This window comes from Pinus tabuliformis, chromosome 6, assembly GCF_031772625.1.
Source record: "Pinus tabuliformis cultivar Carrire ecotype Pingquan chromosome 6, CPIR1, whole genome shotgun sequence".
Taxonomy (NCBI): Eukaryota; Viridiplantae; Streptophyta; class Pinopsida; order Pinales; family Pinaceae; genus Pinus; species Pinus tabuliformis.
This window is the reverse complement of record NC_142292.1, coordinates 843,287,730-843,315,635: the sequence shown is the minus strand read 5'-3', so window position 1 is coordinate 843,315,635 and position 27,906 is coordinate 843,287,730.

The following is a 27,906-nucleotide window of genomic DNA, read 5'->3' as shown; positions in this document are numbered from 1 at the left end:
TTAATAGAATCTAATTAGATATGCTTGAGTTAAAGACTATGTTACTTTTTGTAAAATTTGAGCAGTGGACAAGGGATGGAATCCCTTTTTGCCATTGAGTGAGGGGTGAACTCCCTCATGAAACATTTAATAAAATAAATGTTTGTTGGTTTTTCCCTTCAGGGTTTGTTATGAAACTAGCTCACGGAAAGATAGAAAAGATAGATCAAAGCCTTAGAAATAAGCCTCTTCGAGGGGGCAACCTCCTTTACATTACACAAATGAATAATTCTTAGATGATACAAATGACAAGACCTCCTTTCTATATATAAGAGTCTAAGGGGTCATAATATAATCAGAGCCGACATAACAATAATAATGTAAGGGCACAATAATAAAAATAGTGGGCTTCTATGGGGCACATTAATAACAATATGGGGACTACATGGGAACAACAATATAATAAGGGGATTGTACTAATAACAATAAGGGGTTACACTAGTAGTATAGGGACTTAACATGTCCCTCTCCTTCAAAAAGTGTTGTCCTCAACACTTGAGTAGTTCTTGATGCTTTTGTATAAATTCTTGTCCTCCCATGTGGAATCTTCAGCGGGTAAGTTCTTCCACTTGATGAGATACTCTGAAATTGATCTATTTTGTAGCTATCGATTTCTTGGTTCTGTGACTACTTTAGGTTCCAATATGATTTTTCCTTCCTTGTTAAGTTCTCGCAATACTATTTGAACTGGGACCTTCTGTAACTTTTGAATGAGTTCCCACTCCTTTGGGCATATGGATATCTGTAAGGCCTGATGTTTGGAGGAACACTTCCTGAAATCAAATGAATAGCATTATCATGATCACGAATAGGTGGGATGCCTTTGGGAGTGTCAAATAACTTGGAATGATTGTCCAAAACGTTTTGGAGATTTGGAGAAATGCATGATTTCGATGTGGGATCTTCTAGTGAACATAATTATGCAATTACGCCCCGTTGTTCTTTATTTAGATGCTTTTTCATGCTGTTAGAGTTGATTATCTTTCCCTGTTTCCCTACAATACCAAATGTTATGAAACCACCTCACAAAATGATAGAAAAGAGAGATAAACGACCTAGAAATAAGTCTCTTCGAGGGGGCAACCTCCTTTACATTACACAAATGAAAAATTCTTAGATGATACAAATGAAAAGACCTCCTTTCTATATATAGGAGTCTAAGGAGTCATAATATAATAAGAGCCGACATAACAATAATAATGTAAGGGCACAACAATAACAATAGTGGGCTTCTATGGGGCACAATAATAACAATATGGGGACTACATGGGCACAACAATATAATTAGGGGGTTGTACTAATAACAATAAGGGGTTACACTAGTAGCATAGGGACCTAACAGGGTTTTGAGGGTATATCAATGTATATTTATGTTCTTTCTTATTTTGTTATCTTGATGATATTGCTACCTTGCAAGACATTGGAAACAACATCATTCAAAGTATTATTAAAAAGCCTAGCTAAATGAACAATATTAATGATGCAAAGTTACAGTAGAAAACATTATGTTAACGAGTTACATTAATGGTTATTACTTTATGAGATTTGTTATTCCTTTCCTAAGGTTACTTCACTTAATTCTTGTGATTATATCATTTTGTTATCAATTGAAGAATATGGGATAAGTCATTTGGTAATATTACATGCTGGTAAAACTAGTAAAAATTTCCGATCCTATGTATTTTGGATGAGGTACACTTAGGGATATTGCAAGTGGTATCAGAGTAAATATTGTAGAATTGGCACCTCTTAGGTTCGGTAAAAACAAGAAGGAGTAGAGGTATGATGTTATTTGGATAAAGCTCAGGTATGATACTAGTGAAATTACATTGACACGTATGCGTTAGACTACATTTAATATGAAATTCATAATAGTGCTACTGCTTGTTTTGAAGAATAATAATGTTAACAAGTGCTTTAAAGAATAAATGTGTTTATGACATTTGAGTCCCGATAATTGATAAAAGTTAGTTAGGAATTATGTTGCATTTATTATAACTAAATTATAGATAATTTTGAAAACACAAAATGAATAGTTATAATCATGATTAAATACCAGTTTTTGTATTCAAACAATTATGATAATGTTAATTATGCATTAGAAGAGAATGCTTGGAATTTCAATGAATTTGTTACAATTTTTAGAAAATAATGAATGCATGCATTTATTTTTCAATAATGAAAATAATGTGATATTTAAAAGAATATAGAAAGGCAGGGGTTGTCAATGATGTTAATGGTAGCATGTTAGAATGTTTAAGAGAAAAGATGAAAGAACCCCATTGAATGCTGACTAAATTTACTATATTTTGCTGCCATGGTCTATGCAATATATTGTTACAAAGTTATTGGAATATGCATCATTCTAGCTTTTTTTGTTGAAGATCATTGTTAAAATTCATAAACAATTTAATAGTAGTAGTTCATAATTGTATTATTGGCTTAATGTTGAAAATGTGTGAATTCAGTATAGGTATGTTTCCATCTTCTTAATTGTTACGAGTGTTTGCTATCAAAAGCCAATTACTAATGGTAAATTATTGTTGTTGTATAATATAAGTGTGTATAGTATTTTATGTAGATTAAGATAGTATGCAAGAAACTATGATGGGTATGGAAGTGGATATTTTTTTCATCATGCATAGGCATGATTCTAAATTCATTAATGTTATAAATAACTTAGATCACAAAAATAAGTTCAAGCCTTGCTCAAGTTATATTTGTAACATTCAATCTATTCACTAGCACTCGAGACATACCATCACAAAACATTTCACAATATATTTAGTTTATTTATTTCAGTTTTCACACAGTTTAATTAGGGTAATTATCATAGTTTTGTTTTCAGTTTCTCATAATGGTGGATCTTGGTCCAAACTGATTGAAGCTTACAAGTATTATTTCAAATTTACATACTGAATGATCTTTGTTCTGAGTCATTTCCTCTTCTATGTATACCTTTCCATATCCTCCTATCCCAGTTGCATTAGTCTTAGAGAAATTATTTGTCACATTCTTGATTTTAACAAAAGAAAACCATCTTGCACCTTTTATTTTAGGAGCACCTCCACCATCATGACCAGCCATTCCCCATGACGTTGCAATACTTCCCATATAGACTATATCATAATTTATTTGAATGATGGAACTTAAATAAATTTTCCAATATTCTGATTATGTAAACTAGAGACTATAGTGTAACAAATGGTCTATGCATTTCAACATTCTGGTCAACAATTTTATTTTTCTTCAAAGTATAAAAGGATGTCTTAATAATACCAAGAACCAACACAACCACTGCAACAATTATGTCAATGGTTGCACCTAAGAATTCAATATTTTGACTTGAATTTTCTACAAATAGCCACACAAACTAGTTATTTTTATTCTAAATGCTATTAAATAATTTTGATTGAATATAGATAAAAGCCACAAGTATTCAATTTAGGTGTCATTTTCATATGAGGAGGGTATGGAAATCCAATGAAAATATAGGCCTTACGTTCTTTAAAAGGCTTATAGATTTGATTACTGAGGTTGGAACTAATGTTCAAAATTAAACAAATGAACGAAATGAAGAAGAATTCAACAACAATCGTAAGAATCATAGAGGAGATAATAGCATTTGTAGAGGTATGTTGGTAGGAGAATAAAAGGTAGGTTTGTGAATACATGATATATTTGTGGTAAACAAAGATGATAGATGATAGAATGTCATGATATTCAAAATGATGGAAAAGGGAGTGAAGCAAGGAAACTTGTGGCTTCAGTAAAGGAATCTTCTATTGTTGGGGGTATCATTGGAAAGATTCACCATGAGTAAGGAGAAAATCATATCTTCAAAAGAGTGTTACTCGAGCCATAGAATAATTTTTTGAGAAATTAGAGTAGAGAAATAATATCTTCAAGAAAAAATTGAAGACACAAGGTAAATCTTGTAATATGATTGATTAGGAATTCACTAAAAACCTAGTATTTATAAAAGTGAGAGAAGTTAAAGTTGAAATGTACACCGGACCCTAGTGTATAAACAATTTGATGGCCATAAAGAGGACATTAGGTTATGTTTATCAGCAATTCTTGCTCAATTTTAGAGAATATAGTAAAAAGACAAAGTGTTGTGTTATGTATTTGATGGTTGATTGTCATGTATTCATTGGGACATACGTTGGTTGTATGATAGGAGTGGTTTTCCTAATAGGATGTGAAATACTTACCAATGTCAGAAAGAGGGGAAAAGCTTCATATTACATCTAATGATTGAATTGAGTGTTGGATATAGGAATATGAACATGATCATGGCTTGTTTAGTCACATTGTAACTTTTCCAAAGATGGTTTGAGAAGAAGAGAAGAAAGTGGCAATAGAAGTTGAAGAATTGTTGAATAAATACAAAGAGATTATCATGGATGATATGCCAATAGGAATACCTCTAATTATAAACATTTCATGTCAAATTGAATTGATACTTCGATTAATATTGCATAACAAGGCTGCCTATAGGATTACCCCAATAGAAAGTGAATAAGTTAATAAACACGCTTAAGAGTTTTTATATAGGGTTGTTAAAAGATAAAGATAGAGTCCATAGTGTTATAACTACATTACTGACACCAAAAAAGGGTGGAGAACGAAGAATGCATGTGGAATTTAAAGTCATAAATGTGATAACAATGAAGAACATATCTCCATTGCTAAGAGTTTATGATCTTATGGATTTTTTGAGTGGAGTAAGATGATTTTTAAAGAAGATTGAATAACATTCGATCAAAATTATAGAAGGGGATGAATGAAGACAACATCCAATACACAACAAGGATTCTGTTAATGGTTGAGCATATCATATTTTGAAAAATGGACCAAGTACCTTCATGACAAACTCAAGCCCACCTAGGTAAGTTTGTAGTTTTTTACCTTGATGATATTTTTATTTTTAGTAGGATAAAAGAACAACAATTGAGGCATGTGCAACAAACATTGGATTGGTTAGAGGAAAATAATTGATTGTTTCACTTGAATAGATATACCTTTTCCTAAGAAAGTTACTACATTCAGCTTTTTTGTTTTTCCAAGAAGGTGTAAATATGGACCTCAAAAATATAAGTGTTATAGTTGAATGGTTTGTTCCCCAAATAAATTTTGTTGTTAGAAATTTCCATGGATTAGAAATTATTTTTTGAATGTTAGAAATTCAGTTAGACAAAAGGAACAACACACATAGAGTGACAAGTTGTTTGAAATTTTGCACCTAATGGTCAACCAACTAGTTGCAACAATGAGTGAACCAATTAGGCAACTAAGTTGCTTCACCCATCACGGAAACTCGTAGTCACCATTGTGGCAACTCACTTGTCATCGTTTTGGAAACTCATTAAGTCATTGTTGCGACAACTATAAGATCATGAAATTTGATGAATGCAAAGGAAATTTTAAAATTTTGTAATAGGAACATGCAATTTCGTAACAACAATGAACAATGTAATAACAATTTACCATTGCACATTGTCCTAAAATCTAGTTGCTCCACTAATCGACATAGCATAGTCTAACGAGTCTACTTCATTTTTTTCACCCTCCCATAATCGATGACGTCCTCCATTATGAAAAATCACAATCACTATTGCAGTGACTACAAGCACCTAAAATTTAGGGAATATAACAAAGAATTTAAAATTTTGTAACAGGAACATGAATTTTTGTAACAGAATTGAGCAATGTAACAACAATTTACTGTTGCTCATTGGCATGAAATATGGTTTCTCCACTAATCGGTGTGGCATAGTCTAATGATTCCACTTCATTTTATTTGCCTTCCCTCCACCGATAACCATCCTCCATCGTGACATCTCATTGTCACTGTTATGGCGATTACAAAAACTTGAAGTTTGGGGAATGTAACAACAATTTTAAAAACTTGTAACAAAAACATGAAATTTTGTAACTACAATGAGAAATGTAACAACAATTTAACTTTTATCTTTAGCCAAAAATTTGGTTGCTCCAATAATCCACTTGCTTCGTTTGCAAAGGTCGCTCGACAATTCTGATAATATGTGTGCTTTACAAAGATAAATGTTTGTTGAATAAGGGAGGAAGGAGAAATGGCATAAGCAGGGGGGAAATGACATAGGCGTGGGGTCGATTTGAATTAAGGGGATAAAATTAAAGTTTTCTCGTAAATGTCATAGAAATGAAATCATTGACTCATATAGGGAAAATGGTCAAATGAGATGAAGACTTCAATTAGTGGATGAGCTTTGCTGGTTAATACCAACGTAGCTTGTTCCTTGGAGGGAGAAAGCGTAAGATTCAAGTTTCGAATTTGAAATTGAAATCAAGCATATTCAAATCCTTGTTCAAAATTTGAAAAGCCTCCATTAAGGCTTGCACACCTGGGCGTAGGCTTGGTTGGTGTGAGTTGATGGAGTTGAGGAAGGAGACAAAGTTGGAGCATAAATGGAAACAGATAGAAACATGAAGATGAATACAGAGGCTAGACAACAACAAAGATGAAGGATAAACAATGACGAAGAGAGAGGCTAGAAGGCATTGGAGTGGGAGGTGGAGGGTAGTCGTAGGCCATTCATCGGTAAATATATGGTGCAAAAAACGAAGGGTAAATCATTAACTCATTAGACTATAGAATTATTATATTTTCATATCATTATGAAAGTATCAACAATGTGATATGGTTGTAAACCCATTAATTTTAACTAGAAAACTGGGTAGGTACATTTAATATCAAAAGTGTAATGCTCTCCTCCCACATCTACCCAAGTAATAGGTCAACCTAGGTAAACATGTGATGAGAGGATACTATGGTTAGATTCAACCTCCTATGTGACCTTAAGGAAATGGAATTGATGAAAGCACAACAAAAAAAACATTCCACATCAGTTACAAGACCCCTGAGAACCATGTCAACACATCAGGAAGTTTTCACCTCGGTCCCACTGAAACTTATGATAACTTGCCCTATGGATTCTCTCATGCTACGAGCATGCCAGCGTACAGGGACCTCTGGACGTTGTCACATGCCTACATGCCAGTGTCTAGGGACAAATTTATCTAGCTTTGTGCCAGTGTCCCCGGGATTTGAGCCACTTTTTCCGGCCCAGATCCCAGGTCACTGCCCAGAATGGAATGATATCTTAAGAGCAGTAAAATATTAGGAAAACAATGAAGTAGAAACAATTATTTAAATAGGCCCTTAACCAAATCCCTACTAGCCATGCCAGACATTTCGTCAAACATATCGCAAACATGTAATCTACAATAGTAAACAACAAAATTAAGCATATGGATCTCATACTTAGACTTTCACCCTCTCTCTCGCTCAACCTTGCAAATGACTTTTAGTTCCATATTTATCCAAAACATACACTTTGACTCATTAATACATGATAGATAAAATATTTAAGACATGGGTTGCGGGCTGCAATTAAGAGTTGCGTAGTAAATGTTTCACCCATACATATTTACCAACCCTCATTAAGTGATTTAACTCTATGAGGTGTCGCAGAATGTTCTGCGTTGTACTTTTGCTCAGACTTTAATCATTCCACCTGCAAACAAAATCGCGACCCTGTAGTAGTTGACTGTGCACACATGGTGGTTGTTAGTGTTTTTAAGGCAGTGGTTGAGATTAATATTTCCAATGTTCCTGCCGACTACATATGATTGAAATCTTAAGAAGAGTAGTGTAGATTCTTCTGATGTTGAGCAGATTACGTCTCCCGCACGACAACCATTGAAGTTTCCATTACCTCCACAGGTGCCATGGCATAATGGATTTTAGTCATGGGTGAGGACTCAAGGAGTGTGCACGTGAGGCACATGGATTGGTAAAGTAGATGATGACTATCAAGCAGCACGCCTACACATGACGCTGACAATAAGCACATAGCCTTGGTATGGGAAGACTGTGGTGGCCCGTGGGTTTTATACTTTTTATCTCTTGACACAGATCACACAAGTCTACCTCATTCCAATCCAGTCATTTTGGCTAAAGGTACATCATTAAAAAATTAATAGGAAAGGGGAAATGATCCATTCAACGTAGGAGAGAGATGTCTAAGGTTGTCGAGGGAGTAATAGTTAATGTTGTGTAGGGACTGGAAATTGAGAGATGTGCAACCATATTTTAAAAAAAAATATATAATATTAAGATATATTTTAATTTATGTTCAAAATTTCTCAAAAATGCGCCTACAATTATCCATAAATAATGTTTTAAATAGAAAGATTACAAAACATATTGTCCAAACTATAAAACAAATAAAGAAAGTACCCATCACTTCAACCCCAGTTTATTGTCCATAAAAGAGTATTTTAAATAGAAAGAGTACAAAACATATTGTCCAAACTATAAAAAAAATAAAACTATAAATCATTCCAAAAGTACAAAGTACCATCACTTCAACCCTACTGACCTAAACTGAATCTATGTATCCAAAATGCACATATAAATAGTTGATTTATGTCATCCCTAATTGTTGTGATATTAAAAAATTCAACTCACTATGTTCAATAAATGACACCGAACCCATTAAATTGAATAAATGACACCTATCCCATTAAATTTCTTACTAAAATAGATTATATCAAAGCACATGGATCAACCATAACAAATTCTCAGTCATTGGCTCACATCCAAATTAATCCATATCACACATTCAAAATTAATTGATTGCAAACTATGTTAATCAGGGGTATCAATCAAATTCAAGGGTAAAAAACTATAAAATAAGTTCAAGCCTTGCTCAAGTTATATTTGTAACATTCAATCTATTCACCAGCACTCGAGACATACCATCACAAAACATTTCACAATATATTCAGTTTATTTATTTCAGTTTTCACACAGTTTAATTAGGGTAATTATCATAGTTTTGTTTTCAGTTTCTCATAATGGTGGATCTTGGTCCAAACTGATTGAAGCTTACAAGTATTATTTCAAATTTACATACTGATTGATCTTTGTTCTGAGTCATTTCCTCTTCTATGTATACCTTTCCATATCCTCCTATCCCAGTTGCATTAGTCTTAGAGAAATTATTTGTCACATTCTTGATTTTAACAAAATAAAACCATCTTGCACCTTTTATTTTAGGAGCACCTCCACCATCATGACCAGCCATTCCCCATGATGCTGCAATACTTCCCATATAGACTATATCATAATTTATTTGAATGATGGAACTTAAATAAATTTTCCAATATTTTGATTATGTAAACTAGAGACTATAGTGTAACAAATGGTCTATGCATTTCAACATTCTGATCAACAATTTTATTTTTCTTCAAAGTATAAAATGATGTCTTAATAATACCAAGAACCAACACAACCACCGCAACAATTATGTCAATGATTGCACCTAAGAATACAATATTTTGACTTGAATTTTCTACAAATAGCCACACAAACTAGTTATTTTTATTCTAAATGCTATTAAATAATTTTGATTGACTACAGATAAAAGCCACGAGTATTCAATTTAGGTGTCATTTTCATATGAGGAGGGTATGGAAATCCAATGAAAATATAGGCCTTACGTTCTTTAAAAGGCTTATAGATTTGATTACTGAGGTTGGAACTAATGTTCAAAATTAAACAAATGAACGAAATGAAGAAGAATCCAACAACAATCGTAAGAATAATAGAGGAGATAATAGAATTTGTAGAGGTATGTTGGTACGAGAATAAAAGGTAGGTTTGTGAATACATGATATATTTGTGGTAAACAAAGATGATAGATGATAGAATGTCATGATATTCAAAATGATGGAAAAGGGAGTGAAGCAAGGAAACTTGTGGCTTCAGTAAAGGAATCTTCTATTGTTGGGGGTATCATTGGAAAGATTCACCATGAGTAAGGAGAAAATCATATCTTCAAAAGAGTGTTACTCAAGCTATAGAATAATCTTTTGAGGAATTAGAGTAGAGAAATAATATCTTCAAGAAAAAATTGAAGACACAAGTTAAATCTTGTAATATGGTTGATTAGGAATTCACTAAAAACCTAGTATTTATAAAAGTGAGAGAAGTTAAAGTTGAAATGTACACCGGACCCTAGTGTATAAACAATTTGATGGCCATAAAGAGGACATTAGGTTATTTTTATGAGCAATTCTTGCTCAATTTTAGAGAATATAGTAAAAAGACAAAGTGTTGTGTTATGTATTTGATGGTTGATTGTCATGTATTCATTGGGACATACCTTAGTTGTATGATAGGAGTGGTTAGGATGTGAAATACTTACCAATGTCAGAAAGAGGGGAAAAGCTTCATAATACATCTAATGATTGAATTGAGTGTTGGATATAGGAAGATGAACATGATCATGGCTTGTTTAGTCACATTGTAACTTTTCCAAAGATGGTTTGAGAAGAAGAGAAGAAAGTGGCAATAGAAGTTGAAGAATTGTTGAATAAATACAAAGAGATTATCATGGATGATATGCCAATAGGAATACCTCTAATTATAAACATTTCATGTCAAATTGAATTGATACTTCGATTAATATTGCATAACAAGGCTGCATATAGGATTGCCCCAATAGAAAGTGAATAGGTTAATAAACAAGCTTAAGAGTTTCTATATAGGGTTGTTAAAAGATAAAGATAGAGTCCATAGTGTTATAACTACATTACTGACACCAAAAAAGGGTGGAGAACGAAGAATGCATGTGGACTTTAAAGTCATAAATGTGATAACAATGAAGAACATATCTCCATTGCTAAGAGTTTATGATCTTATGGATTTTTTGAGTGGAGTAAGATAATTTTTAAAGAAGATTGAATAACATTCGATCAAAATTATAGAAGGGGATGAATGAAGACAACATCCAATACACAACAAGGATTCTGTTAATGGTTGAGCATATCATATTTTGAAAAATGCACCAAGTACCTTCATGACAAACTCAAGCCCACCTAGGTAAATTTGTAGTTTTTTACCTTGATGATATTTTTATTTTTAGTAGGATAAAAGAACAACATTTGAGGCATGTGCAACAAACATTGGATTGGTTAGAGGAAAATAATTGATTGTTTCACTTTAATAGATATACCTTTTCCTAAGAAAGTTACTACATTCAGCTTTTTTGTTTTTCCAAGAAGGTGTAAAGATGGACCTCAAAAAGATAAGTGTTATAGTTGAATGGATTGTTCCCCAAATAAATTTTGTTGTTAGAAATTTCCATGGATTAGAAATTATTTTTTGAATGTTAGAAATTTAGTTAGACAAAAGGAACAACACACATAGAGTGACAAGTTGTTTGAAATTTTTCACCTAATGGTCAACCAACTAGTTGCAACAATGAGTGAACCAATTAGGCAACTAAGTTGCTTCACCCATCACGAAAACTCGTAGTCACCATTGTGGCAACTCTCTTGTCATTGTTGTGGAAACTCATTAAGTCACTGTTGCGACAACTATAAGATCTTGAAATTTGGGGAATGCAAAGGAAATTTTAAAATTTTGTAATAGGAACATGCAATTTCGTAACAACAATGAACAATGTAATAACAATTTACCTTTGCACATTGTCCTAAAATCTAGTTGCTCCACTAATCGACATGGTGTAGTCTAACGAGTCTACTTCATTTTTTCACCCTCCCATAATCGATGACGTCCTCCATTATGACAACTCACAATCACTGTTGCAGTGACTACAAGCACCTAAAATTTAGGGAATATAACAAAAAATTTAAAATTTTGTAACAGGAACATAAATTTTTGTAACAGAAATGAGCAATGTAACAACAATTTACTATTGCTCACTGGCTTGAAATATGGTTTCTCCACTAATCGGTGTGGCATAATCTAATGATTCCACTTCATTTTATTTGCCTTCCCTCCACCGATAACCGTCCTCCATTGTGACATCTCAGTGTCACCGTTATGGCGATTACAAAAACTTGAAGTTTGGGGAATGTAACAACAATTTTAAAAACTTGTAACAAAAACATGAAATTTTGTAACAACAATGAGCAATGTAACAACAATTTAACTTTTATCTCTAGCCAAAAATTTGGTTGCTCCAATAATCCATTTGCTTCGTTTGCAAAGGTCGCTCGACAATTCTGATAATATGTGTGCTTTACAAAGATAAATGTTTGTTGAATAAGGGAGGAAGGAGAAATGGCATAAGCAGGGGGGAAATGACATAGGCGTGGGGTCGATTTGAATTAAGGGGATAAAATTAAAGTTTTCTCGTAAATGTCATAGAAATGAAATCATTGACTCATATAGGGAAAACGGTCAAATGAGATGAAGACTTCAATTAGTGGATGAGCTTTGCTGGTTAATACCAACGTAGCTTGTTCCTTGGAGGGAGAAAGCGTAAGATTCAAGTTTTGAATTTGAAATTGAAATCAAGCATATTCAAATCCTTGTTCAAAATTTGAAAAGCCTCCATTAAGGCTTGCACACCTGGGCGTAGGCTTGGTTGGTGTGAGTTGATGGAGTTGAGGAAGGAGACAAAGTTGGAGCATAAATGGAAACAGATAGAAACATGAAGATGAAGACAGAGGCTAGACAACAACAAATATGAAGGATAAACAATGACGAAGAGAGAGGCTAGAAGGCATTGGAGTGGGAGGTGGAGGGTAGTCGTAGGCCATTCATCGGTAAATATATGGTGCAAAAAACGAAGGGTAAATCATTAACTCATTAGACTATAGAATTATTATATTTTCATATCAGTATGAAAGTATCAACAATGTGATATGGTTGTAAACCCATTAATTTTAACTAGAAAACTGGGTAGGTACATTTAATATCAAAAGTGTAATGCTCTCCTCCCACATCTACCCAAGTAATAGGTCAACCGAGGTAAACATGTGATGAGAGGATACTATGGTTAGATTCAACCTCCTATGTGACCTTAAGGAAATGGAATTGATGAAAACACAACAAAAAAAACATTCCACATCAGTTACAGGACCCCTGAGAACCATGTCATCACTTCAGGAAGTTTTCACCTTGGTCCCACTGAAACTTATGATAACTTGCCCTATGGATTCTCTCATGCTATGAGCATTCTAGTGTACATGGACCTCTGGACGCTGTCACATGCCTACATGCCAGTGTCTAGGGACAAATTTATCTAGCTTTCTGCCAGTGTCGCTGGGATTTGAGCCACTTTTTCTGGCCCAGATCCAAGGTCACTGCCTAGAATGGAATGATATCTTAAGAGCAGTAAAATATTAGGAAAACAATGAAGTAGAAACAATTATTTAAACAAGCCCTTAACCAAATCCCTACTAGCCATGCCAGACATTTCGTTAAACATATCGCAAACATGTAATCTACAATAGTAAACAACAAAATTAAGCATATGGATCTCATACTTATCTGAGAATCATTAAGAACCATTGTTCCCTAATATATTTTTTTGCATTATCATCTATTAGGTAACAGATACATTGTGCATTCATTTACAAGTAAAAACATATTCAGAAACATACATAGTTGTTGTCATAAAATATAACCAGCATAGCAACAACATAAATACCATAAATATATGAGCCATAAAATCCACATATAAACCTATACATTTACACATGAAAACCAGGGAAATGACTTTCTTATTAATGAATGCAAAAACCAACCAGAGATGGGACTACCACATTCCACCCTACCATAGATTGGGTAAGCCAAGTCTCTCTTTAGCCAATCATCCCCGTACCATATTCCAAGAATGAATGTGGGACTCATAACCAACTGAAAAGAACCAAACAAGCATGGATGCTACTAGATTTGTCCACCTACACCATGACAAATTTGAGTGTCTCCTAGTCTCTCAGGATTTACCGTAATCCATAGTCTAATCTAGGGTTCACTAGGCCCTACACCAAGACCCACTCTCCCGGATTTACCGCACATCCCATCTCGGGACTACTAGGTCCAACGAAGATAAATCCACCTCTTGGATTTATTGTATATCATGCAATTCACCGATAAGGATACCTAGGCCCACTAAGGCACACAATCCTGACTTTACCACAACCCACAGTCTAGCTCAGGGGTTACTAGGCTAGTGGGTTTACCGTGATCCACAATATAGTTCAAGGACCACTAGGCCATGTGTTTGTGATTTCAGAGATCCACCCCACTCAACTTCAAATCCATCCGGTAATCTAGCTCAAACAAAGTATGAGAACCCATCTCATCAAGGCTATCTGGAAATGGCAAGGTTAGGCTGATAAATTATCACACATGGAAAAACCCATGCCATGACAGAAAAGAACCACATGAAATACCATGCATGCCAAATCTAGCAAGGGAATCACACATGCAAATCAATACTTGAAAAGAATCCTGTTGTAGCTACTTGATCCTGCTCTTCCTTGCTTTCTTTTTCCTTCCTCCTACCTTCTTTTCCTTTCTTGATCCAATGCCAAAGTGCTCCAAGAAAACTCTAAGTGTCCAAGAGTGAGAGAGAGAGAGAATAATGAGAGAGCTCCAAAACTAAACTAAAAAAGTCCTGTCCACTGATCCTCAAAAGCCTTTTTATCAATGAGGCCTCTATTTTCTTCATTTTCCATTATTTTCCTTCAATTTCATCCTCACATGAAATCCGTGACCTTTCACCTTCCTTTTCTCTTAATTTCCATTATTTTCATAAATAAAATACTAATAAATTCCTCTTTTCCTTTCCAAAGACTTAGTCATTTCCTTTGCCAATGTCCTTAACCATAAACAACCAAATGAACATCCCTTAGGATGTCTTGCCCAACGCTCATCTTGGAATAAGTGTCCCATCAACCGTGGACTTATATATTTTTACATGGATTTTTAACCAGGGTTGTTATAGAACCCCCCCTGGGGTAACACCATCCTCGGTGTCCAATAAAACATATAACCAACAAGACTACTGCAAACAAAGCATATTTCCCATGGAGCTTTATAACATATCTCATTCTAGTATTTACAGTGACCATCTGCTAAAACACGGCAAACATACCGTTTACTAGAGCTTTATAGCTCAACTATTTACTGTATTTACAATAATAACCACATATACTTATACACATTTTCTTCAACCAAGAAATAATCATATTGTCTATGGAGCTTTATAAATCTAGCTCGATATAGTATTTATAATAATACACACATATACACATATGCACATTTTCTTAAATAGAAAATAAAAGGATAAAATGCATGCATCCAAAACAAGGGATTCCAGAGGCTCATACCTCCACCCTCAAAGTAATACCAAGATTCACCTCCTTCCCAAGAAGTCTAGAATCCACTACAAGGTCAAATCTTCATCCAATGTCGAGTGCTATAATTCTGCGCCACTTGTCCTCTCAGTGAACAATTACCGGGTCATTGTTCTAGGGCACACTCCCAATGTGCATTTGATTCCATATAGCAATTGTAAAGACCACAACAATTCCATCCCCAACCTTCCCTTCTCTGCTACATATTCCCTCAGGAAATCCAGTCACCCCCTTCCATGCAATCACACACTTTCCAAGTTCTGCTGGCACACCCATCCCGGGTAGTCCATCCCTTGGTAAGGCTTTCTCGCATCAGAAGATACAAAAACCAAGGCATATCCCCACCTTAAAACCATCATACTAGCCATAGCATGCTCATGGCAATCAATGGACAATATTGGGTATGAGTGTCCCACAATGGCCCTGCTCCTAAAGTGCTTTATCAACAAACTATTGCATTTTCCAATTCCTTTTACTGTTTCTAATTCTTGCAGTCACTTTTAACCACCCAACTGGGCATTTCATGACTTCCATTAGCAATCACATAATTTCCATTAGATTCAAAATAAATTGAGGTAAATTCACATCAAACCTCCTTGGTAGCTCATCAATAAGGTACACTTGCAACCCTATTTACTTCTTGTCACAACAAGTCAACTAGCATCTTTGACAAAATAATCATGTATAAACAAATCACATCAGGTTAGCTAAAAACACAACCATCCTATATCAAAATCATAAATCACATGTAAGCATCATAAAACAGAATGATAGATCACATGTAATCATCATAGACCATAATCATAGATCACATGCATAGTAAAACTGAATAAAATATTGATACTTATACTTTGATCAATCCTTAGCTTCTATCTTTGTCCTTATTACGTATGCACACCTACTCGGTTTCCACACTCGACAATCACCAAGTACCTTCTCCTCAACCATTTGAACATACACATAGTCTGCATCCCACACGTACAATGATCATGCTTAAAATTATGCTCAAAAATCAAAGTGTCAGAATATTGTTAAACTCATCTTCAGATCGAAGAGCTCATCACTCTGAATCCAATAGTGCGAATGAAACTCAAATCTCAACTCGTATGTAGAAGTTAGAGCAAGTCAAAGTTCAGATTTGACTTGCTTACATGGCAGGATTGGATGATATGACAAAGGTCCCAATGAATTGGGAAGTGCCAAGTGGCAGGTTGCCACTGGGTCCTGCATATCACATTTCGGGGAAAAAAGAGGTTGCAGGTTAAGAATCAACCCTAACACAGACAGTTTGCGATGCGATCTAATCGCAATCACATATCGCAAGTGGATAAGAATTGTCGCCCTCCCCCGATGAAGCCTGATTGTGATGTGATTTATCGCATATCACAATCACAGAAAATGGTTGTGTTGTGATACGATTCCGGTAGTAATTGCTGAATTGTGATTTGTGATACACTACTTAGACGCGATATTTTATATATTCCAATTAATACTCCCACTGGGTCCATCGATATCACAATCGCAACATCCCCATCGTGTTAACAAGACCTTCAGCCTTCTAAACTTCACTGATTGCGATTTGTAATATGACCGACAGGTTATGGCTTGCAGCGTAGAAAAATATTCACCTGTTAGCGGATTTTGGTGCAAAAATGGGGGTTTCTTCCGATTTTGGAGCAATTTGTTGAACAAATATTGGGAGAACTAGGAGAAGTGATAGCTTCTTCAGTTCTTATCCAAATTGGATGCAAAAAGAGGCTAGATAGACATTTTTGAGTATTCTAAACTCATTGAGATAGGTTTCAGAGGAATTTGAGCATTGTAAACACACTTTTGTTGTAATTTTGAGCATAATAGAGAGGCCCAAGCATTGGAAGTTGGACCAAGGAGACGTATCCCAAGAGGGGTGAACTCCTCATCAAACCTCCGTGTTGTGTGTTGTATTTTGATGTTTTTTGTTGTTATTTTGTTTTTGTTTATCATATGTTTTATGTTAAATTGTTCATAACATTTACATAAGAAACAATCATGGGAATCTGTTAATTAAGCAAAAATAGTTTATACGTAACCACTTGATAAGAAATGATAAGCATCTTGGGTTTTAGTCTGAATGGGGAATTAGCACAACATTACTAATATGCTCCATTTCAGATCAAGTTGGTATCAGAGCACTGATATTTGCTTACTATATTTTCTTGCGCAAAGAAGGATTTAATTGTTTGCTAGTTTTGTCTCATGCTAACAAGGTTAAAACTCAAAATACGAGAGGGAAAGTTGGTTGATAGCCCTGTAGTTGGATCAAGTGGAAGAAGAGAAAGGTTGCCAAATTATTCTACACCAGTACATCCTCAAGTTGTAGTTGAGTTTCCAGAGACCACGACTCATGAAGGAGAAACTACCATGATCGATGATGAAATAGAATTCAGAAAGGCTTTTTTCGATATGACTGAGATGGTTAAAGTTCTCTATGAAGAGAGGAATAGTAGATTGCAAGGAGAAAGTTCCAAAACTCCCAAAGGAGAAGGCTATTCAGGAGGAGGTAATGGGAATGGAGACAAACGCACACCCTCTCCACCATCTTCTTCATCTTCTTCTTCACAAGCATATTCACACTCTTCCACTAATACAACCCTTACTCATACTCATCATTATTCTTCAAAAGGAGCTGGAAAATCACCTTTTTTAAAACTTGATGTTAAATTCGAGTTGCCCATGTATAATGGTGAAGTGAATGCAAAGAAGCTTGATATTTGGATTCGTCAGTTCGAGGTCTATTGTAAAATTAAGAACCTTCAAGAGGATGATATCAAAATCCAATTGGCTTCCTTGAGAATGGAGGGTGCAACGCTCATTTGGTGGGAATCAAAGACCCAAGAGGAGATTAAAAAGCATGGTAAGATCTCTATTACTTGGTCTGATTTAATTGCTACTATAAAAAGAAAATTCTACCCTTTAGCTCATATGCAAAAAAAATCATGAATTGGCAAAATTTTAGATAGTTAAAAGGTCAAAATGTGCAAGAGTATATTCAGGAGTTTAGGAGAAGAGCTCTTATGCTAGGAGTAGACTTGTAGTCACAAGATAATTTTCTGAAATACATAGGATGTTTGCATAACTATATTTGACACACAATTATTAGGTTCAATCCCATGAATCTTGATGAGGTTTTTGTTCAAGCTACACACCTCGAAGCTAGAGGGAAAAATGTATAAGAATAAGGTAAGAAGAATCCATTCCAGAGTGATGAAAAATGAAAGAAATCTAAAGGAAAGCAGAAGAAAAATGCTTCAATTAAGAAAGAAGGGGAGAAACCCGTGTGAAATAATTATTCCAAAGAGAGCCATGATGAAGCGCATTGCTGGAAGCTTCATCCTGAATTATGACCGAAGAAATTTAACAATAAAGGGAAATAGAAGACAAACGTTGTTGTACAACAAGACTTGGGTGTTGACTCAAGTGATGAAACTAAGATTGCAGCCACAGTCACTAAGGGAAAAAATGTGGTAAGCACCAGTGGAAAAAATAAATCCAACAACGTTTCAAATGAGGAAAACATAATTGAGTTGTTCCATATCAGGGTTATTTCCAAACACACCAAGATTGATACCCTATTTGATAGTGGATCCCAGGAAAATTTAATTTCTACATATTTGGTCAAGAAATTGAATATGGAAACCATCCCTCATCATAAACTGTATTCGTTCAGGTTGGATAACCAAGGATGCAAATCTTTAGGTCACAATGAAGTGCATCTTCATGTTTTCTATTACTACCAATTTCGTTGATGAAGTCGAATTAGATGTGGTGCCGCCGGATATTTCTGGAATTGTGTTGGGAAGCATGTATCTGTATGACATGAAAGATGTTTTCAATATATTTGAGAACAAATATCATTTGTTCAAAGATGGAGTGGAGTATATTTTGAAATACCATCATAGAAATATTAATCTGTCTTTAGCAAGTATAGGGAAAATGAAGCATCTGGTCCATTGCAGCAAAAGTCTTGTGCTCCTTATGATCAAGCAGAAGAATGACATGAAACATGAATCCTTTGCAGGCTGTGACGTGAAGCTGAAAGGTGAAATGGTTGATGTGGTCAATCAATATGGAGATGTGTTTCAAGAACCAAAGGGGTTGCCACCAAAAAGGGGAATTCAGCACGAAATTCAACTACAACAAGAATGTTCACTCCCAAATATCGGTATGTATCGAATGCCAATTCCAGAAAGTTTAGAAATTAAGAAACAAGTCCAAGAATTCTTAGATAAAGGTGTAATTTGTCCCTCTACTTCGCGATGTGGTTCAACAATTGTTTTGGAACCAAAGAAAGATGGAACTTGATGCATGTGTGTAGATTATCAAGCTTTGAATAAAATTACCATATAGAATTGATACCCACTACCCATAATAGATGATTTTCTAGATCAATTGAAGAATGCAAAATATTTCACTAAATTAGAATTGAGAAGTGGATATCATCAAGTAAGAATAGCTGAGGAGGATATTTGGAACACTGCTTTTAAAACCAAATAGGGATTGTTTGAGTGGTTGGTTATGCCTTTCGGTCTTCACAACTCTCCAGCTACATTCATGAGAGTTATAAATGATGTTTTAAGATCCTTTCTTGATGAGTTTGTAATTGTCTATTTAGATGATATTTTGATATTCAACAAATCACGAGAAGAGCATGTCAAGCATGTGAGGAAAGTGTTGGATGTCTTGAAAAAAGAATAGTTATTTATGAAGATGTCTAAATGTGAATTTGGGAAAACTTCCTTAGTGTATTTGGGCCACATAGTTGGAGGAGGTGAGCTGAAGATTGACCCCTCTAAAGTTTCAGTCATTGTGAATTGGCCAATACCCAAATCAGTCACAAAAGTAAGGAGTTTTCTAGGAGCAGCGCAGTACTGGAGGAAGTTCATTGCCAATTTCTCTTCCATAGTAGCTCCACTACATGCTTTGACCAATGTGAAGGTTGTCTTCCAGTGGGGAGGAAAACAAAAAAAAACATTCGATGCTTTAAAACAAAAGATCAGTTCAGCCCCAGTTTTAGCATTGCTGGATTTGAAACAACCATTTGAAATACAAACAGATGCAAGTGACTACGCCATGGGTGCAGTTCTTTTATAGCATGGTAAGCCCATTTCATTTCATTATGATATTTTTAATGGTGTTGTTATTAATTATCCTACATATGATAAATAGATTTACTCATTGGTGCAAAGTGTGAAGAAATGGAATCATTATCTAATGGGAAAAGAAACTATTATTCACACCGATCATCAACCTTTTCAATATCTGCAATATCAAACAAAATTGCAGCAATCAAGGCACTTTCATTGGATGGGGTTCTTACAGCAATTCCACTTGGTAATCAGGTACAAGAAAGGTATTTATAACAGAGTTGCTGATATGCTTTCTAGACTGGATGTTAATGTAGCCATTTTACTCAAGAATCATTATGTTTAAAGTTATGTTGAACAATACGCATATGATGCTGACTTTCAAGAGGTATATTCAAACTTGAGTCAAGGCCACCGAGTTGAGGAATTAGACTACCATGTACATGATAATTTGTTGTATCATTTGGGAAAACTTTGTGTTCCACATGGAGAGAGAGTAAATGTCACAAGGGAAGCGCACACTTCTCTTATTGCTAGAAATTTTGATGTAAGTAAAACAATGTCAAATCTTCTGAGGTAATTTTACTGGCATTGTATACTTGAAAGTGTGTCACATTTTATCAGAGGTTGTTCATTGTGTGCAGTAAGTAAGCCTAGTAATAGGAAACTAGGATTGTACACACCACTTCCAGTGCCTTCATGCCATGGGAGAGTGTTTCTATGGATTTTGTAGGAGGTATTCCTTTATCAAGAAAAGGTCATGCTTATTTGTACGTAGTTGTGGATAGGTTCAACAAGATGTGAATATTAATGCATTGTAAAAAAAAATTATAACTAAACAAATAGCTGAACTTTTCTTTCAAAATGTATGGGTTCATTTTGGATTACCTACCTCTATTGTAAGTGATTGTGATTCCCGATTTGTTGGGAATTTTTGGTCAAATTTATGGAACTTGATGGACACCAAGTTGAATAAAAGTACAACCTTCCATCCACAAACAAATGATCAAACTGAAGTGGTTAATAGGACAGTTATTCATTTTATAAGAGGATATTGCAGCAAACATTCTAAGTTGTGGGATGAACAATTGCATTATATTCAAAATTATTGCAACCAAGCAAAACACTCTTCTACTCTAACTTCACCTTTTGAGGCATGTCTTGGTTATTTGCCTAAATCACCTTTGGATTTCATCTTTGAGAAAGATGTGGTTGTAGATGAACATAGCGACATAGACAAAGCAAAGAAATTCATTGATAAAATTCAGTTGATTCACAAAACAGTTCAAGAACAACTAGAAAAGAGTCAAGGCAAGTATAAGGAAAGGAATGATAAGCATCGTGTGGATCAACATTTTCAAGTAGGTGATGAAATTTAGCTTTAGATTAGCAAGGAAAGGCTTCAAGGTGAAGGTAAAAATCTGAAACCAATCCATTATGGTCCATTTAAAATTCTGGAAAAGATTGGTAATAATGCTTTCAAGCTTGATTTGCCTTCAAATATGAAAATTTATTTAGTTGTTAATGTTGAAAATTTGAGATTGTATGAGCCTCCTTTGATTTAAGATCAAGGAGAAAGTGTACAGATTCCATCAATTGAACACTTTTCTCCAGAATTGCTTGATGTGCTTTAGCAAGACATTATACTTGATAGAAGAACAAGGACAACAAGAAGGGGAAACGTTGATTATCTTCGAGTGGGTCTCAAAGGTATAAATCCATCAAAGGCCAAATGGATTGAAGAGGGGAAGGTGAGGGAAAAATACCCTCATATTTTTAGTAATTGAATATAATCTTTTGGGGTCCAAAAGACTTCCAGTGGGGAGTGATCAAGTGCTCAAAATTATGCTAAAAAATTAAAGTGTCAGAATCTTGTTAAACTCGGCTTCAGATCGAAGAGTTCATCGTTATGAATCCAACGGTGTGAACGACACTCAAATCTGAGCTCGTATGTAGAAGTTAGAGCAAGTCAAAGTTTAGATTTGGCTTGCTTACATGGCAGGATTGTATGACATGAAAAAGGTCCCAGGGAATGGGGAAACACCAAGTGACAGGTTGCCACTAGTCCCACATATCGAAAATCGTGGAAAAAAAGAGGTTGCGAGTTAAGAATCGACCCCGACATAGACAGGTTACAATGTGATCTAATGGCAATCACATATCGCAAGTGGATAAGAATCGGCCCCTTGACAAAGCCCGGTTGTGATGTGATTTATCACATATTGCAATCGCAAAAAATGCTTGTGTTGTTATATGGTTCCAACAGTAATCACAGAATTGCGATTTGGGATAGACTGCCCGGACGCGATATTTTATATATTTGAGTTAATACTCCTGTTGGGTCCACCGATATTGTAATCCCAACATATCCACCATGTTAACAAGACATTCAACCCACCAAAATTTGTTGGTTGTGATTTGTGATCCATCCGATAGGCTATGGCTCGCGACGCGGTGAAATATTTGCTCGCCTAATGGATTTTGGAGCGCAAATGGAGGTTTCTGCTCGTTTTGGAGCAATTTGTAGAACAAATATTGGGAGAACTAGGAGAAGTCATAAATTCTTCAGTTCTTATCCAAATTGGATGAAAAAAAGAGGCTAGATAACCATTTTTTAGTATCCTGAACTCATTGAGATAGGTTTTAGAGGCATTTGAGCATTGTAAACACACTTTTGTTTCAATTTTGAGCATAATAGAGAGGCCCAAGCATTGGAAGTTGGACCAAGGAGACGTCGCCCAGGAAGGGTGAACTCCTCATCAAATATTTGTGTTGTGTGTTGTATTTTGATGTTCTTTGTTGTTATTTTCCTGTTGTTCAGCATATGTTTTATGTTAAATTGTTTATGACATTTACATAAGAAACTCTCATGCGAATCAATTAATTAAGAAAAAATAGTTAATCCGTAAGCACTTGATAAGAAAATGATAAGAATCTTGGGTTTTATTTTGAATGGGGAATTAGGACAACATTACTAATCTACTCCACTTCAGATCATACAACCACAGATAACATACAACAACATGCAATACATGCACCTACACCTAACATACAACACATACACCTATACCCAGTGCACAACACAAGACAATACATATGCCTACATCCAATGTACACCACCACACAATCCATACACCTACAGCCAGTGTACAAAACAATACATACATCTATGCCCGATGTACAATCCCATGTAATACATGTATCTATTTTTAGCGTACAACACAACATAATACATGTACTACATAGAGTACAACACAACGAGTACACATGTCATGATACCACAACTACCGTGTGTACACAACACAACATGTACAACATGCACATAATACCACATGTACAACATGTACACAATACCATCTATACACAACACCACCTGCACAATGTGTACACAACATCACATGCACACAGAACCACATGCACAACATGTACACAAGGCCACGTGTACACTGTACCACCTATACAATGTGTACACAATGCCAATTGTACATAGTACCACATGCACAACATGTACACAACACGACATGTACATAGCACCACATGGAGGACATGTACACAACACCACCTATACACAACACCCCTTGTACAACATGTACACAACACCACATGCACACAACACCAATTGTACAATCATGCACACAACACCATATGTACATATCACCACACGTACAACATGCACACAACACCACATGTACATAACACTGCATATCCAACATGTACATAACATCATTTGTACACAACACTGCATAGCCAACATGCGCACAACAACATATGCACCCAACGCCACATATCCATCATGTGCATAGTACGATATGTACACAACACTGCATATCCAACATCTACTTAGCACCATCTATACCGAGCACTGCATATGCAATATTCACACAACACTATATGTACCACCCTACACATAACATTGCATAAACAACATGTACACACACTATATATGCACAACACTGCATGCACACAACATCATAGATGCAACATGTAAAACATATATAACATATGCACAACAGTAGTACCACACATCCAAAACCACACTGTCTCTACTAGGAAACCTTTCTTCTAGTGTCTCTCTGCCATCCATGCTTATCCTAGCATGTCGTGCATCATGTTTTTTTCATTTCGTTGATGTATCTCTCAGCATTAGCTTGTCCATAACATAAACATAGACACAATATAATCACATAATATCAATTCATATCCACATGATACTCACCTCAGAGATCTGTAAGGATACTCTTCCCACTTGATTCCCCATAAGACATTAGGGGAATTTTGAGGTCTAAAATTGGCCTCCTAAGAAAAATTTACAACCAAAATAAACTTTATAAGAACTAATAAGATTCAAGATGATGATGTTAACCATGGGGAATGATTCGCCATCTTTGGAGTAAAAAAGTAAAAAATAATAATAATAATAATAATAAAACTACTTTTTAAACTCTTATTTTCAACTTATCTCCCTAAGGTTTTACTCAAATTTTGAGAGGGAGTACTCGTTAGGTGAAAAATTTAATTCATAATCCAAGGAGTACCCAAGTTGCATACTTTTGATGCACCTTGGTACACAAACATTGAGAAATACATGAAACAATGTGTTTGCAATCACATTTTTCTTGCATTTCTCATTTTTCGCGTAGTATGATCCAACAAAAGTATGAAACATGGGTACTCCTTGGATGAGGAATCTAATTTTGCATCCAATGAATGTTTTCACTCGAAATTTGAATAAACCCATAGGGAGATAAGTTGAAAATATGGGTTGAAAAATTATTTTTTTCTTTTTTCCTTCTAAAGTTTGATGATGTAATCTAATCTTGTTTTATTATTTCCACTATTATTTTATAATTTCCTTAGGAGACCCATTTTAGAACTCAAAATTCCCCTATTTCGAGGAACCTCGTCATGCCACTCACCTACATAAGCAATAATTCCCCCATTCAAATATTCCTCCATCCCTCACACTAGCTCGGAGTGCAAGCAACCAAGCCATGAGGATTAGAAGGCAACCGAGCAAGTGAGAGACAAAGAGATAGTTTATCTCGAGATCGGGAGCCAAGCCTCCCTATTTTTAAGGAAGTCATTGGGGACTTCAGTTGTATAAGTAGAGAGGCCTAGAGCCTCATTAGGATTCGAATTTTTGTTGTACAACTCTAAGCTATTTTCGAGTTCTAAACTTGTGAAAGTGTTATTGATGTAATTTTCTGTTTTGGTAACAAGAATGAGTTTTGTTTTTAGCCAGCGCTGAGTTAACTCATAAGGTTGAAGCTCTTGGGTTAGGGCCCAACCCTAGAAGCCAAGTCTCCTCTTTCTTCTATATGTATGTTTATTTTAGTTTCATAGCTTCATTGTTAATTTGCTTTTAGATGCATTTCCATTGCAAGTAGTGTATATTAGATTGGTTGTTTATTAGTTTTCTTCCATTTGTGCCTTACTTCAGTAGTATGTTAACAGGGATAAAAGGAGCACCACAAGGTTGTTTGCAGGTGTCTCAGCCTCACTTCCTCCCTCTGGGATCATGACTTGAGGAAGGGACCCTTATGTAACCCCAAAAACACATATTTCTATCTCTTTTATAAGCTTTGGAGTTTGCTGTCTTTAAATTAGTATTTTGTCAATTTTGCAAAGTAGGACTCCATTGTCATCTTTTTCATCTTCATTTTTGCAGTAGATCTCATCCATGCTTTCATTCCTTTCAAAAAATTTCCTCATGCATAATGTAGGCAGTTAGTTCATTAATTCTGCTTTTCTAGTTTATGAGAATGTTTCTTGTTTACATAGCTTTTTGGAAAATATACATGTTTTATGCAGAGCAGGTGCTTCAGGAGAAGACAAAGACTTCATAGATAGCAACCACCTTCCACTCCATCCACCATAGCCATGCCTTGTTTTCACCATCACCTTCACTAGTTTTCATCATTTTTCATAAAAATTCTTCCAAGCAAATTGAGCGAATCCAACCATATCCTATCTTTGTTGTTGACTTCTGAGTGATCCTAGACCTTCTCCCACTCCATTCCACCCATAAACCACCTTTCCTAAGCCTTCCATCACCTCCAACACCTCAGATTTTTCTCTCAGCTGTATCCTGTAGGTTTACAAGGAATCCTGTAGGTTTCTAGTACATCCTGTAGGTTTTCCTGAAATGGCCTGTTTTGAGGCCGAATTGAGGGAAAACCTCTATGAATTCACCAAAAGCCTCCCAAGGGTCTCCCACACCATCCAACCATCTCCTAACCCTTCCATCCATCCTCAAACATCCTTATTTCACCTACCACATCAGCAGAAGAGATTAGTTTGCATACTTGATTTTGCATGAAAAGGCAAAAAGACAAGAAGACAAAAATATATTTATTTCAGTCTCTTTACTTGCACATTAGTGATGTTTGATGCTTCTTACTTCTATACTTAGATAGTAGCATTTGGTTCATGTTAATTTAGAATTTTTGCAAAGCATAGTTTCTTAGCAGTTACTTAGGAAATGGTGTGATTTAGCATTGAATTTCGGTCATCTCCATTGGAGCTTAATTTAATGTCAACTGACTGCATACTAAAAAGATAAAAAGCGAGATTACTATGTACAAAGCCTTCTCTCTGAAGGGCACTTTTCTTTCAGTTGTCTGGACCTCGGGCAAGATTGACAGAAACGACCTCACTAGATGAAGCACCCGAAACCCGCCACCACTTGGTATTTTTTCTTCTCGGAAGAGAAACCCAAGATATCAAGCTTACAAATATAGCTCCAGAAAACTCTAGATATGCTGTTGGAGATTGCCGATCTGCACCGATTTCGCCTTAAAATTATGCGTAAACACTCTTAAAACCCTTACATGTTCAGAATTAAGCGTGAAACCCCTTAAAAACCTGAAATGTTAAGGGCAGAACCATGGATCGAAACCAAACATGGATGCGCAAGCCAAGGGTTTCCAACCTGTAGGGAGCCTAGATGCAGGGAATTCTGTCTGTCCTGCCTTCCGCCAAGTAATAAAAATTAAGATTTCCACTCCATCACAAAACGCTCACTGCTCTTCTCGGTTTTGTTTATTGATGTGTTGTTTTTTTATTTCAATTGTTTTATTGTTATGTTTTGAATTTCTTTATTTATTTTATTATGTTGAATTGTCATATTTGGTTGTGATTTTTTTAAAGAAATCTTAAAAAAATAAATAAATAAATTGAATCCTATCTAAAATTAAAAACTAAATTTTATCTAAAAATTTTTTAAGATGATTTTTCGCTCATGAAGATCAATTTTCCAGCAAAAGTATTTTTATTGGAATAAATCAATAAATTTTCTAATCTTCCTGATCGCACGAAGCGCAGGAAGAGAGCATACTAATCTCTTGATTTATTTTTATTTATGTAGGTTAGCGTGGATGGATAAAACACTATTAAGATCTGCAACAAAACCTTGCATTATATACACTCTTTCTGCAACGTCACGGGGGCGTTTAGACTCTCGGAAGACAAGGCTTTCCGATAATCAAGCTCCTGGCTCACCCGTGATACA